Here is a 14,013-nt window from a genome sequence, read left to right as displayed (position 1 = left end):
TCCTCCGGGTGCATTGTGGGTGGGGCGCCCCTGCTGAGCACTGTAGGGAACCCCCTTTGCCCCGGCCGACCGGCCGCCCTCAAGGGTCGAAGGGAGCTCAGCTTCGGAGATTGACGCTACATTCTTGGCTCCGCCCCTTCGGCGACTGAAATCTCTCGCATCCGCACAGCGTCGACTGGGTAGGCATTCTCTTCTGACTGACGATTGGCTCGGTTGCCCGCCCGTCACGCGTCGGGCTTGCCGGCTCTCGCCCCTTGGGCCTGCATGGCCGCTGGCGCGATCAGTCGGGCCAGTCGGGCTCGCTTCTCATTGGCCGCTGCGTACTGTCGATCTTGGGTAGGTTCCGCACTCTTTGGGCGTAGGTCTCATCAATTGGGCAAACACCTCATTCTCATTGGTGCCTTGTCTTGCCATTCAGGCAGACGTACCGAAACCCGGAAGTAAGGGAGGTGAAATCTGCCTAGCAACCGGGGAAGCCGGGCTGGGAAGCGGGTAATTTCAGTGTGAGGAGAAACCCGGAGTCCCGCGGAGGTGCCAGCCTCAAACCTCACCCCCTCCCCACCCCCCGCCCCACCTGCCTTCCGACCCTCGCCTCTACAGCTGTTTCCAGTCGCTAACGTTCCCCACTAGGGACAGTTGCTTTTACCGCGCTCCTTCGTCTCCCCCCTCAGCACCCCCGCCCTGTCCCTCAGCACCCCTCAGCCTTACTGTCCGGAGCGCGCGCCCCCGCCGCGGGAGGGGGGAGTGGTGGACGACACGGGGACGGCGGCGGCGCGCAGCGCGTGGCGTCCCCGAAGCGCGCCCCCGACTTCAGCCCCACACACCCCGCACGACACACGCTCCGTCCGCCGCCGCTGCCGCCACCTGAAGGAGCCGCTGGGACCGTCCCGCCCTCCTGGGTGTTAGCCCGAGGCCGCTGCTGCCCTTCGGAGCCGCGGCGGAGGCTCCGAGACAACTTTGGATGGTCGGTGAGTGACTTGGCTTGTCCACCCGTGGGGGGCCCGGGCGGAATTCCCTCGCTTTGAGCCTCCTGCCCGTTCTGGTCGCCCTGAGGGACTGCGCTCGGGCCGGGCCGGGCCAAGGGGAGGGGGGAGGGGATGGTTCGGGCCGGGACGGAACTGAAGGCCTCCCATCCCCCCCACACCCGCGCCCCGGGAACGTGCCCAGGCTCGCCCGCTCCCCTCCCCCCCCCCCCCCCCCGGCCATGCCCCCCACGCCCTGTCCCCCGGGGCGCCGGGCCAGTCGGGCGGGGCGGGGCTGGGCGGGTCCTCGCCCCTCCCCTGCTCTCCCTGCCGAGGGGGAGGTGGATCCCGGCAGGCTGTGGGGGCTGCGGGGCAGGTGCGCCGGGGTGGGGGGGGGTTATTAGAGGGCTGCCCCCTTCCTAAGAGGATACAGCCGCCCCCTCCCCGTAGGGTTCGGCTCCCCCTCCCCTGAGGCGCCGGCTGCCTGCCCGCTGCCAGCCTCCTGTCCCCGGGAGTTCCAGATCTCAGGCCAGGGGCGCCGCGACAACTTTTGTTTTCTCTGCCGGACTCTGAGGCTATTTCCAGGATGGAGTTTTAAAGCCCTCCCGGGAAGGTAGGAAAAGGGTTCTCTCTTCTGAAGAGAAACTCTATTCCCTTTGCAGCCACCTTAGTGTGGGGCATCTACTAGCAAAAGGACTGCGTGGCTAATCCTGTTTCAAAACCCTCAGTTGGCTGCGCTAGACCATTGTCTCTTCATTATCACATTGTTAAGCCACCAGATCGGCTGACCTCTAGAGTCCCTGTCTATTACGAGGCGGCACCCCCCCCCTTTTGCATATTGGAAGCCCCTTCATACTCTTTTGAAGTGACACTCCTGGTCGTGCTTTGCCAGTTCCACTCACTCTGCCCTTCTCGGAGACAATTCACTCCCTAGTCCCCATCTCATTGACAGCTCTCTCTTTGGGTAATGGGGGAAGGGGAGGGGATTCTTAATATTTACAGGCCGGACCCGAACTATTGGCTCCCCTAGGCTAGAAAGCCAGAGGATACTATTGATTAGCAGTATCACTTTTTTGTAAGAACTTAACTTTGAGAGGCTCCTTAAAGGGAGGTCTTTAAGTTGGTTTTACAAATTTGTATGTACTTTTATAAAAAGTGCCCACCGAGGATTCCAAGTTCAATCCAGGTGCCAATTTTATCTGGTTTGTTAAATGCAAAGTTCTACTGAACACAAGTGGATGAATGCCGGCTTTGAGAGATGGTCCAAAGGACAGGAATGAAGTCAATTTGAAACCCGAGTAACTTGTAACCTTTTCCTGTCCACATGCAAATGTGTCTGCCACAACCTGTAGGAAAAAGTTTTCCTTAAGAAAGAGTCTAACTTACATAGATTGAACTTTGTTTTAGTTGTGCTTTTAATAACTTCTGACTCTAAACCTGTGAGAATATCAATTCACTTTACTGTTTGAAGGCCACATGCCTCCTGTTAGTTTCCATATAGGTTTTGCTTAATTTAAGTTCTTTGTGAGGGTTCTCAGCAGACTATAATTTGAGTTCTAAATCTGTCAGTAAGCTGTATGGACACAAGTTTCAACTCGAGCTATTTTCTCCTATGTAAAAGTACCCTAAGAGTTACCTAGGATCTCTTGGTCTTGGTTTAGTCAAGTTCAGGCAGGATGCTGCATGCTAACTGCTTGCACCTCTACTGCCTCTTAATGGCCAATCTCAAGCTGGTACTACCTTGGAGGAAGAAGGTTTTCTGATATCAGGAAATATCGGGGGAAACCTTAGAACCAACAGTGGTCAGGTTGATGAACAGAAGTTTCCCAAGAGGAGAAAAAAAAAAACGGACAACAAAGGAGATCAGGGTTCAGGCCTAGGCTTGAAATTTTGCCAGGTCTTAGTGTGCCTAAAGGGGGAAAAGCTTTTTGGTATGTCTCTTGCAAAACCCGCTGCCCTTCTGAATATTGAAGCAGTGCTCTTCTGTGTTCTGATGCCAGATATGAGGCAGATCTAGTAGGTGGCCTTGCATTTGCACTTGTGTGTCCTTTGTTTTTTCTACCTATAAAGTGGGAATAATGTGTTTTGTAAAGTATCTGTAATATTGAAAAGTGTGAGGGCAGCTATTTTAATATAGCACAACTATGGCTAGCTCTGGGCAGAAGGGACAGCCATATTGATGAATATGAGGAGTGGTGGGAGGAAAACAGATCCTACCTAATGTTAAAGTCACATGCTTATTTTGGGACTGCTTGAGTAACTTTTTGGGAGCAGCTGCAATAGTGGTCCACTCTCACACACTTTAGAATATAGAATGAGAAGTTTTTCATGGTAATGAATTAGCTTTTAGGACCAAGTATTGTGAGAGTAATGTACAAAAACATTTGATGCAATACAATAATGGTACTTTGAGAGGTTGATCATGGCTTAATACCACATGGGAGATTAGAATTCATATTGAACTCTCTAGTTTGGGAAGGCTGGAGAAAGCAAACTCCTCTCCTTAGGGGCCTAGGAAAGGAGTGAGATACCACGATTTTTCATTTGAGTGCCTTGTCTGATGATTAGTATAAAACAAAATCCCAGGGGAGCCCAAATCAAGGCCCTCAACTGTGGCTTTGGGTTGAGGGCAGAAATGGTGCTGTTGTTGATGACAAAGGAACTTTTCAAAAGGAGAGAATCTTGTAGATGGTCCTAGTATGCACCTCCCCTGATTTCCAATGTTATTCTCTTTCCTCCCTCCCCTTTATAAAGTTTGGAGATGAATTCTGTTTGGATATTGTAAATTTTTAAAATGACGTTAGGTGTTTAGATTAGGGTGGTAAATATGAACTTTTTGGAAATTCCTATCAGTCTTTTTAGAGACAAAGTTACTTCTTTACGTAGGAATAGGAGTATTTCAATTCTTAGAACATAAAAGCTAAAGTAAACTATCTTAAAAGGAGTGTTGCACTTTGAGATTGGCATTGGTAGTACGTGCCTCAGAGTTCACTCTGAGATGTGGTGCCAATACAAAGTTGTTGTATCCAACAGGAAGTTTAAAATTTTTTCTATTTTAATTGAAGCAGTAAAGAGTCTTGGATTGTTGGAAATGATATTGATCTGTATATTTAGGTATATTTATTAGATGATAATGATGCATGGCTACCAAGGGGTGGGCAGCCCTAAAAGGCATATGAGACCAAACACTTCCCAGTACCTAACCGTGGACTGATAAAACTGTTGATTTATATTACCAAAATAGTTAGGGAAGTGGAAGAGTTCCTTCCTGTTGGATACAACATTGGTGATGTTAAAATCCCTCAGGATCTAGATGATAAGAAATGAGCTGATCTTGTATAGAACTGTGAAATAGCTACTGTTCATAATTTGGACAAACAGCACCAAAATGATTAGATGTTTTCTTCCACTATGTTTCAGCTTTAAATGTTGGTTTTCTTCATGGCAGCAGGGTATAGTGGATAGAATTCTGGACATTGAATCAGAAAGACTTATGTTCAAATCCTACCTCTGAGCATCTGTAGAACTTTGGGCAAGTTATTTAAACTCCTTGAATCTCAGTTTTCCCATCTGTAAAATGGAAATAATAATACCTCTACCTACTTCATAGGATTGTTGTGAGGTTATTAATAAAATGCTGTGTGTAAAATGCAGTGCAAACTTTAAAACTTCATACACATATGGGTTAATATTATCAAGTAACGCCTTTGACTTTTTTTTTTTTGGCCTGCTAAATCTGGCCTTTTTGGGGTTCACTAATTCATCAGGCTTTTGTAAGTGCCCACTGTGTGACAGACACTGTGCTAGGTGCTGAATCCTTGGCACGAAGAAAAAAATTAAAAAACCCCTGTCCTTCAAGAGCTTAAATTCTGCTAGGGGAGAAACAACATGTACAAAGAAAATTAAATACAAAATGTGCACCAAGTATTTTCCAGGAATGAATACTCTTGATTAGGAGAAATCAGAATAAACTTCTTTTAGAATTTCACTTGAGTTGATCTTTGAAGAAAGTTAAGAATTCTGTAAGGTAAAGGTGAGGAGGCCATATTCAGGTATGGGTGACAGCTTGAGCAAAGGCAAGAGAGTAAAAATTAGCAGAACAATAAGCAGGAGATTTTGACTGGAATATAGAGTGTAAAAGGGATAGATTTAAAGTTTGGAAAAGTTAGCCTGGAGTCAAGATGTGAAAATCTTTAAAAGCCAAGCGGCAAGAGGGAGCTACTGGAGCTTATTGAACAGGCAACTGACATAGTTAGATCTATGCTTTAGGAATATCACTTAGGCAGCTGTGTGGGGAGTGGATGGGAGCGACAAGTTAGGAAGGACAATTAGAAGGTTAATTGAGTAGTCCCCGTGAGTGGAAATCAGGGCATAAAGTAGGGTGGTGGTCATATAATTATTAATTCGTCAAGTATTTTTTAAACACTTGATCTTTGTAAGGGCACTGTACTCAGGAAGGGCACTGTACATTGGAGACAGATACAACAATTAAATAAATATCCATCCCTGCCTTTATGGAGTTTATCCACAGATAACTATAGTAGTTAACCTACTGCGTGCCATATAGTTCCAAATGGGAAAGACTGTTACTGGCAAACCTTTTCTATTTGTTATCTCCTATTAAAAGCTGAGATTCTTGAGAGCAAGGGACTGTTTAGTTGCTTATTTGATTTTTTGGGTATCCCCTGGACTTAACATAGTGATTTGTATACAGTAAGCCCTTAATAAATGTTTTTTCGTTCATTTATTTACTACAGGTATTCAGTTCAGATGCATTTTAGTCTAAAATTCCTTCTTAAAGATAGTAATATATTTAAAAATCTCTGGCATTTCTTCAGTGCTTCTTAGGTTGAGCAAAAAGATATATAAAAAGCTTTTCAACTTTCTGTTTGTAAATTTGGCAAATACGATATTAAATCCAGGAACCTTGCTGGTCATCATCCTGAAGGAAGTAGCAACAAGTAAGCTGTAGTTGGTTTAATAGCTTATATTGGCAAATTGTCACTAATATGGGAAGGTATATTAAGGCTCAACTCTACAGTTGTAGAACCATCTTTGCAGGATTTCCTCTGTGTGTGTGTGTGTGTCTGTCTGTCTGTCTGTCTGTCTGTCTTCATCTTAACTTTTAATAGTAAAAGTTGTTGTACATAGTTGTTGGGGGAACTGTATACAAGTTGTATACTTGTACTGTATACAAGGCTGACTAAAAGTCTTTAGTTTGACCAATAATCAAATACAGTCTTTTAGTTTGCTATACATATAAGGGTAAATTGGTGAAGAAGCTGGGAATGGTGGGGGGGTGGGAGGGAGGATATTGTAGAAATTACTCTTGAAATCTGCATAACTCCCCTTCTGCTCCCTTACTTTTTTGCTGATAATTGAGGGATGTAGAAAGAGGAAGTTTTCCATTGTTGTACCAAACCTGTACCATTAATTATTCTCATTTTTTGATGGCTTTGTTATTCTTGCTATGTTGCTGCTGAACACTGAAGGACAATAGTCACAAAGTCATGCTGATGGGGTCCACTAAAAATTTGTGTTATACATTCTCAATTGGTCCCTCACTGACACATGCTTGTGGTTTTATTCTTCCTTGAGATAAATTCTCTTTTAAAAATGAAACTTTTTTTTTCAATCAAGAAGTTATTTTTTTCACTGTCCCATCTTTCCTCTCTCTCATTGGAGAAAAAAAGAGAAAAACAAAACCCTTGTAACATACTCATTGTCAAGCAAAACAAATTTGACCATGTTTAAAAATGTTTCATCTTGAGTCCATCACCTTTCTGTCAGGAGATATGGGAGGTACTATGCTTCATCATCTGTCCTTTGAAATCGTGGTTGATAACTGCATTGTTCAAAGTTCCTAAGTCTTTCAAAGTTATCTGCCTTTACTTATTGTTGTATAAATTGTTTTCTGGTTTTGATCACTTAAATCAGTTCATACAAATCTTTGTGCGATTCTCTGAACCCATCCCTTTGTTATTTCTTTGTTATTGTGTTCATGTATCATATATAATTGGTTTAGTCATTCCCTAATTGATGGATACCCTCAGTGTCCAGTTTTTTGCCACTATACAAATAACTGCTATAAATATTTTATCCCTTATTTTTGATCACATTCTGCACATTGGCTTTCTTAAACATTTTCTCAAGTCACTTATGTTACCACTTCCCTCTCCCTTCTCCACGGAAGACCTTATCTTATACTTAAATTAAAAAAAAAATTGAGGCTATCTGTCCTGAGGGCACCCTCATTTCCAAACATAACTATGCTTACCATCATTCCCCATCATCTTCTCCTTTGTTCTAGTCTTAAAGGATGAGGTAAGCACTTCTCATCAACATTAATTCCTCGGTGCCTTTGCCTTTATTTGTACTATTTGATTGCATCCCTTCCTTTCTCTTTAAGAAGCTTGCTTCTTTGTCATCCTCCTTCTTTACCTAATTTCCAGTTGCCTTCAAATGTGCCTAGATCCCTTCAGCCTTCAACTGACCCTGCCATATTGTCCTTTATTTCTCTTCTTCTTTTGTAGCCAGATTCCTAGAAATAGATGCTTGCACTTACTTTCTCCACTTTGTGTTTTCACTCATTTTTCAATCCTTCATATCTGACTTTTGGTATTATCACTCAACTGAAATTGCTGTATCCAAAGTTGCAAATCTTCTCTCTTCAAATCTGTTGTCCTCTTCCTTCTTGATTGCTCTGCAGTGTTTGATACTACTGACCACCTCTTTCTGAGTATTCTTTATTTCCTGGGTTTTTGTAATGCTACTACCTGTCTGGTCAGTTCTTTTCAATATCTGTTGCAGGATTGTCCATGCCTCATTCCCTGTAAATGGATATACTCCAAGTCTGTGTCCTGGCTCCCCCCCTTTTTTCTTTTTTCTACACTTTCAGTGATCTCTAATTTAGTTTCCATTAGTTCAGCTGTCATTTTCCAACTGTTCGACAGCAGATGACTCCTTAATCTACACATCTCACCTTTATCTCTCCTGAGCTTCAGTCCCACTTCTCTCACTACTTCCTGGATGTCCCATGCATTTCAAACTCACCATGCCCAAAACAGAATTCATCTTTCCCTTAAACTAACCCCTTTTCCAAACTTCTCTGTTTTTGAAGGGCATCACCATTCTTCTAGTTACCTTAGATTTTTAGCCTAGGAGTCATTCTAAACTTTTCACTTTGACTCACCATTCATTCTAATCAGTTGCCAAATATAGATGAGTTCTCTTTAGTATTTCTCACATAGGTTCCCTTTTGTCCACTTAGACTAAGTTCAGGCCCTCATCTCTTCTTGCCTGGACTATTGTAGAAGACTCCTAATTTGTTTCCCCACATCTGACTTTTCTTTTTAAAAATTTATCTTTCACACAGCTTCCAAATTGGTATTTCCAAAGCAAAATGTAGTTTTGACCATGTCACCCCTCCTGCTCGAGAATCTTCTTTGATGCCTTTAAGATAAAATGTAGGTTCCTCTCTTTGGCATTTAAAGACCTTCACATTCAGCCTCCAGACTATCTTTTCAGGCTGATTACATGTTACTCCCACTCACATACTCTACACTCTCCCCAAACTAGCCTGCTTGTTGTTTCTAATATGTGACATTCTATTGCCCACCTCCCTGCCATCATGTCTGGAATATTCTTCTTTCTACCTTTCGCATCTCAACACCTGCCTTCCTTCAGGGTGCCCAGCCAAGATCACCTCCTTAAGAAACTTTTTCTGATTCCCCCAGTTGTTTTGTCTCTCACCATCCCCTTTCACTTGTATTGCCATCACTGAGTATATCTTTTCTGTGCCTTCTTTATTTGTCTGTGAGCATGTTGTATTTCCCTAGTAGAATAGAAGTCTCTGAGAGCAGAGACTGTCTTACTATTGTATTTGTAGAACCCAGCATAATGCCATATACATGTTAGGTGCTTAATTAATGCTTTTTGATTGACTGAAGGGGCTGTGTGTATGTGATGTGTCTTTGTACTTGCCAACACTATTACTTCATTTGCTCTGTTTGATACTTGCATGGATTGCTGCTATTTCATTGCTGTATCAACTGGGAACAGCTCTATCTAGTGTTTTTCCCATGCCCTATGATTGACAATTTTGGTGGCATCAGTTAATAGTACTCACAGAATTCATTGCTTTCTGACTGTCTGCAACTCAGGCACTTGCATAATAACTGTACACACAAATATTGGTACTAAACGCAGAGGTTTCCTACTCTGAAGGGTTATATGAAGTTATCATAAAGATCCTTTTGAGGTCTTGATGTTCCAGGAACTTCACAGTGTTGAAAACTGTGCTTTGAAAAGATATACTTAAGAAGATTATGTAATAGATAATGTACTGAAGTGAACTAATCTGAGGAAGACTGCCCTAGGAGAATCCTACAGATTGCTGATGAAAACATTGAGAAGTCTTACTTAGAGGAAATATTGTCAGTATATATTATTGGAATCATAGAGATCTTCCAGTCTAACACTTTCATTTATAGATGAGGAAATTTGAGGCTCACAGACTTGCCCAGGTACATATCTAGAAGTCATTAAGCCAAGACTAAAACACTAGTCTTCTGACTGGTTATTTGCAGCCAAATCAAAGTTAGAGGGTGTCATAAAAATTAGCAAAGTCAGCTTTCCTGAACATTTTCAAGTAAGATTGGCTGTTATTAAGAGGGAATAGTAAAAAAGTGAACCCTGTTGATAGATAGTTTGCCATGTGAGAAAGTGTAGTGGCTATGTTCTATGATGGTTTATTCTCCAAACATAAGATCAGTGACATCTGCTAATCTACAGGTTGGCACATTAGTTGGCATTACCCCAAATTATTTATTATTAAATAAGGCAGATACCCAATACCAATAATGATAATTGATCTTTGGTGCTTTAAAGTTTGATATATAGAGCTTTTATACATTACTTAATTGCACCTCACAACAACCCTGTGAAGTAGATACTAAGGGTATTATTATTCCCATTTTACAAACTAGGATACCAAGGCTCAGAAGTTAAATGATTTGCTCATGGTCACACAGCTAGTTGAATGTATAGATGTGATTTAGGCCCAAGTAGGTTTTTCTGACACCGTAGCCACTATGTTATGTTGCCTCTTACAAGACCCTCAAATGGAGTTAGGTACCATCAATGAAGTAATGCCTGAAATGAGCTCTGAACTTGGAAGCAGGAAGACCTGAATTTGAAACTCACTTCAGACACTTACTAGCTGTGTGACTCTGAATAAGTTACCTAATGTCTCTATCTCTGGTTTTGCATTTTTAAATGGGTTGGAAGAATCGAATGAAATAAAATATAATACCTTACAAATCTTAAAATGCCATATCAATATTAGCTATCACTATTGTATTTGAGTAGAGAAGAATTGTGGATGAAAGACACATAACTTAAGACTAACCATTAAAACACCTCCTATGTGCTTGTAGTTTGTGTTAGGTGATAAGGACACAAAGATGAAAAAAATGACACTCCGTTGTTCTTGTTGTGTACCCTGTGGAGGGACAAAGGTAAGTATAAAGCAAGGAAGATTTTGATCAAGGCAAAGGAGAGATACAAAGTGCTCTTTAGCTGGGGGTAAGGGGAGAAAGCAAAGGAGGGGGGTGGTGATGGAATATCAGGGAAGGTTTCACAGAGGAGAATTGAGCCCGAGGAAAGAAAGTTTTGACCAGCAGAGCTAAGGAAGGGTGTGTATTCTAGGCATGGGAAGCGGGAGGTGGGAGACAGTATGTCAAGTTAGGGGAACAGCAAAGAGTAATCCAGTTTGATGGTAATACAGCGTATGTGAGAGTGGAGTGATATGAAGTAAGACTAGAAAGGTACACGGGAACCAGACTACCAGGTTGCAGTAGAGAGGTCAGACATATATGTGTGTGTGTATATATATATATGTATATATAGGGGTGATTACTTTGGTAACAGGGTAAAGGATGAACTGGAGAAAGGGAGAGACTGAAGTCAGAGAAATCAGTTAGCAGGCTGTTATAAAAGTCTAAGTGATTGATGATGAGGGTCTGTAGTGTTTTGGCAGTGATGACAGAGAGAATAATCAGGGATGTGTCTGAGGTTTCTCGTTTGTGTAATTAGAAAGATGATGGGCTCCCCAAGAGAAATAGGGAAGTTTGCTAGAGGTGCTGGTTTAGGGGAATGATAAGTTCAGTTTTGGATATTCTGAGTTTAAGGTTCCAGGAGATGGGACAGCAGGCATTTGGTGAAGTGGGACTAGAATTAAAAAGAGAAATGAGGCTCGGATAGACAGATTTAGGAGTTACCTGCACAGAGATAATAATTGAACCCATGGGTACTAATGAGGTCATGAAGGAGTGAATACTTATGGTGAAAAGGGCAATTGGGGATACCTCCTTTTTGAGGATGGGAAACAGAACATGATCCAGCAAAGAAGATATGAAAAAGGGACTGGTCAAACAGGAGAGAGCAGTGTCACAGAACCTGGGAGAGTGTACAAGAGGAGGGAGGTAGTCAGCAGTGACAAAATTTGTGAAACAGTTAAATAAGATTCAGTACTGAGAAAAGGCCATTTGGACAGAGTCAGTAGTCAGATCGCAAAGAGTTGAGAATTGCATGAGAAAGAAGTGAAGGAGTGGACTTAGCCAGTAGGATGATTTTTTTTTTTCCTAGAGGTCTGGCTCTGGAAAGGGAGAGGAAATACAAGGTAAAAACTTGGGGTCTAAAGGGTGAAGTGAAGGTTTTTTAAGAGTTGAAAAGATCTGGGCATAAACTAATAGATTTAGAGCTGGAAAAGACCTCAGGGGCTGTCTAGTTCAACTCTGTTAGGGGGGCTTAGGGAGGTAAAGTGATTTGCTTCACTTCTAACAAAGTCGGTGGCAGAGTTTGGATATGGACCTCCATGCATTTCTTTGGACTATACCATGTTGCTTCTCAAGCCCAGGAAGCTACCAATAGGAGACGAAAGATTAAAGAGGGCAGGAAGGAGAAAATGACTGGGCAAGATTCCACAGGAAGTGGTTTGGAGAATACAAACAAGGGGACTAGTTAGAGGAGTTGCATTTGGCAAGGAGATAGGCCACCACCTTCCTCAAAAACTGAAGCAAAGGGGGCAGCTAGGTGGCGCAGTAGAGTAGAGCATTGACCCTGAAGTCAAGAGGACCTGAGTTCAAATGTGACCTCAGACACTACACATGTACTAGCTATGTGACCTTGGGCAAGTCACTTAACCTCAATTGCCCTGCCTTCCCCCCTCTTAAAAAAAAAAAACTGAAGCAAAGGAGTAGAGAATAGGAGATGATGGTAGAAATATTTTGAGCTGTGGCAGAGAGAGAGCTCAAAAAAGATGGTCAAATTTCCCCAGAGAAGTAGGTAGTGAGGTTTCCTGCTGACTGGAGTGGAAAAGGAGTTGATATAAGGTGCTTGAGATGTTGAGAATTCAGTCTCAAGATGCAGTATCTCAGGTAGAGAATCTAAGCTGAGTGCTATGTCCCGTGAAGAGTTGTAATCATACATTTGTAGTGGGCCCAGTCTGCACAGTTAAGTGATTTATTCCAGTTTGGGTTCAGCCCCACAACACTTAGGTCTAAGGAAGGTAGATGGTGGAGATAACCCAGGGTTTGGGTTTAGCCAGGCATGAATGGTGATATACAAGGGTAGCAGACAAGTACATAGTTGAACTGAATAATTATAGGGTTGCCTCTCTTTGTATATTTTCAGTCCTCCTACCCTGAGCTCCAGCCTAGAGTCTCCAACTGTCTATAGAATATTCCACTTGGTTATCCCATAGTCATCCTAAACTTACTTGTCCAAAACCAAACTTGTCTTTTCCCCAAACCCTCCTCTCTTCTTAACGTCCCTTTCTCTGTCAAGGGCACCACTATCCTTCCAGTCACCCTGATTCACAACTTAGGAGTTACCCTTGACATTCTCACTCATACTTCATATCAGATCAGTTCTCAAGTGTAACTGATTTTACCTCCACACAATCTTTTTGCATCTTCCTCTTCTTTCTGCTCAAATAGCCACCATCCTGGTTCAGTCAATCAGTAAGCACTTACCATGTGGCAAACACTGTGCTAAGCACTGGAGCTGCAAAGAAAAGTAGAAAACTGTCCATGCCCTCATTACCTCTTCCTAGGCTATTGCAGTAATCTTAAGAGATTATTGGTCTCCATTCATCCATCCTCTCCCTTTTCCAATTCCATCTTCCACACAGCTGCCAACACAATATTCCTAAAGCACATTTCTGACCATGTCACTCCCCTACTTAAGGAGCTTCAGTGGCTTCCTATTGCCTTTAGGATAAAATACACAAACTCCTCTGGCATTTAAAGGCCATCATAGTCGAGTTTCTGCTTATATTTCCAGGCTGATTACAGGTTATTCCCCCTGAGGCATAATATATTCTAGCCAAACTGGCCTACTTGCTGTTCCTGCATATAACATTCCATCTCCTTCCTCCATGCCTTCTGTCATTGATATCTGGAGAGAGTATTAAACTTGGAATAAGGAATATCTGGGTACAAGTTCTTATTCAAGCACTTATTAATTAGCAGTGTGATCCTTGGCAAGTCACTTAACCTCTCCATGCCTCAGTGTTCTCATTTGCAAAATGATAGGGATTGGATTTGACTGCTTTCAAAGTTACTTCCAGCTCTAAATCTATGATCCTTTGATCCTATGATCTCTGTATCTTGAAACTCCAGACTCCTTTCCCAGCTTAGTTTAGGCACTATCTTTGTAAGTAGGCCTTTGCTAACTTTTCCCTACCCCCTTTCCAATTGCTGTGTATTTACTTTATAAGTCCTTTGTATTTACTTACTTCTGAAATATTGTATCTTTTTAGTAAGATGTAAACTCTTTGAGGGCTGGGACTGTGTTTCTTTTATGTTGATAATCTTAAGTGCTTATTGATCTGTTGAATTGCAAGGGAATATACAGCATTGAAATAGCTACCCATAGGTTCACAGGATCATAGATTTACAGTTGGAACAGGACCTCAAAGGTCATTAAGTCCAACTCCCTTATTTTATAGCTGAAGAAACTGAGACCCAGAGAGGTTAAATGACTTGCT

The 14,013-nt window shown here is 42.5% G+C and overlaps 1 protein-coding gene across 1 annotated transcript in view; it reads left to right on the top strand.

The window, feature by feature from the left end:
• Positions 1 to 458: 458 nt before the first annotated feature.
• The window catches only part of GATAD2A (GATA zinc finger domain containing 2A), a 227,434-nt gene continuing 213,879 nt past the window's right edge, over positions 459 to 14,013 (top strand). The window contains exon 1 of the mRNA XM_036738790.1: positions 459 to 968. The gene's annotated coding sequence lies outside the window, so the exon portion shown is untranslated. The remainder of the gene's footprint in view (positions 969 to 14,013) is intronic.

The sequence above is a fragment of the Trichosurus vulpecula genome, chromosome 1 (assembly GCF_011100635.1).
Source record: "Trichosurus vulpecula isolate mTriVul1 chromosome 1, mTriVul1.pri, whole genome shotgun sequence".
Lineage (NCBI taxonomy): Eukaryota > Metazoa > Chordata > Mammalia > Diprotodontia > Phalangeridae > Trichosurus > Trichosurus vulpecula.
The sequence above is the reverse complement of the archived record's forward strand: the minus strand, read 5'-3'. Positions and strand labels throughout refer to the sequence as shown.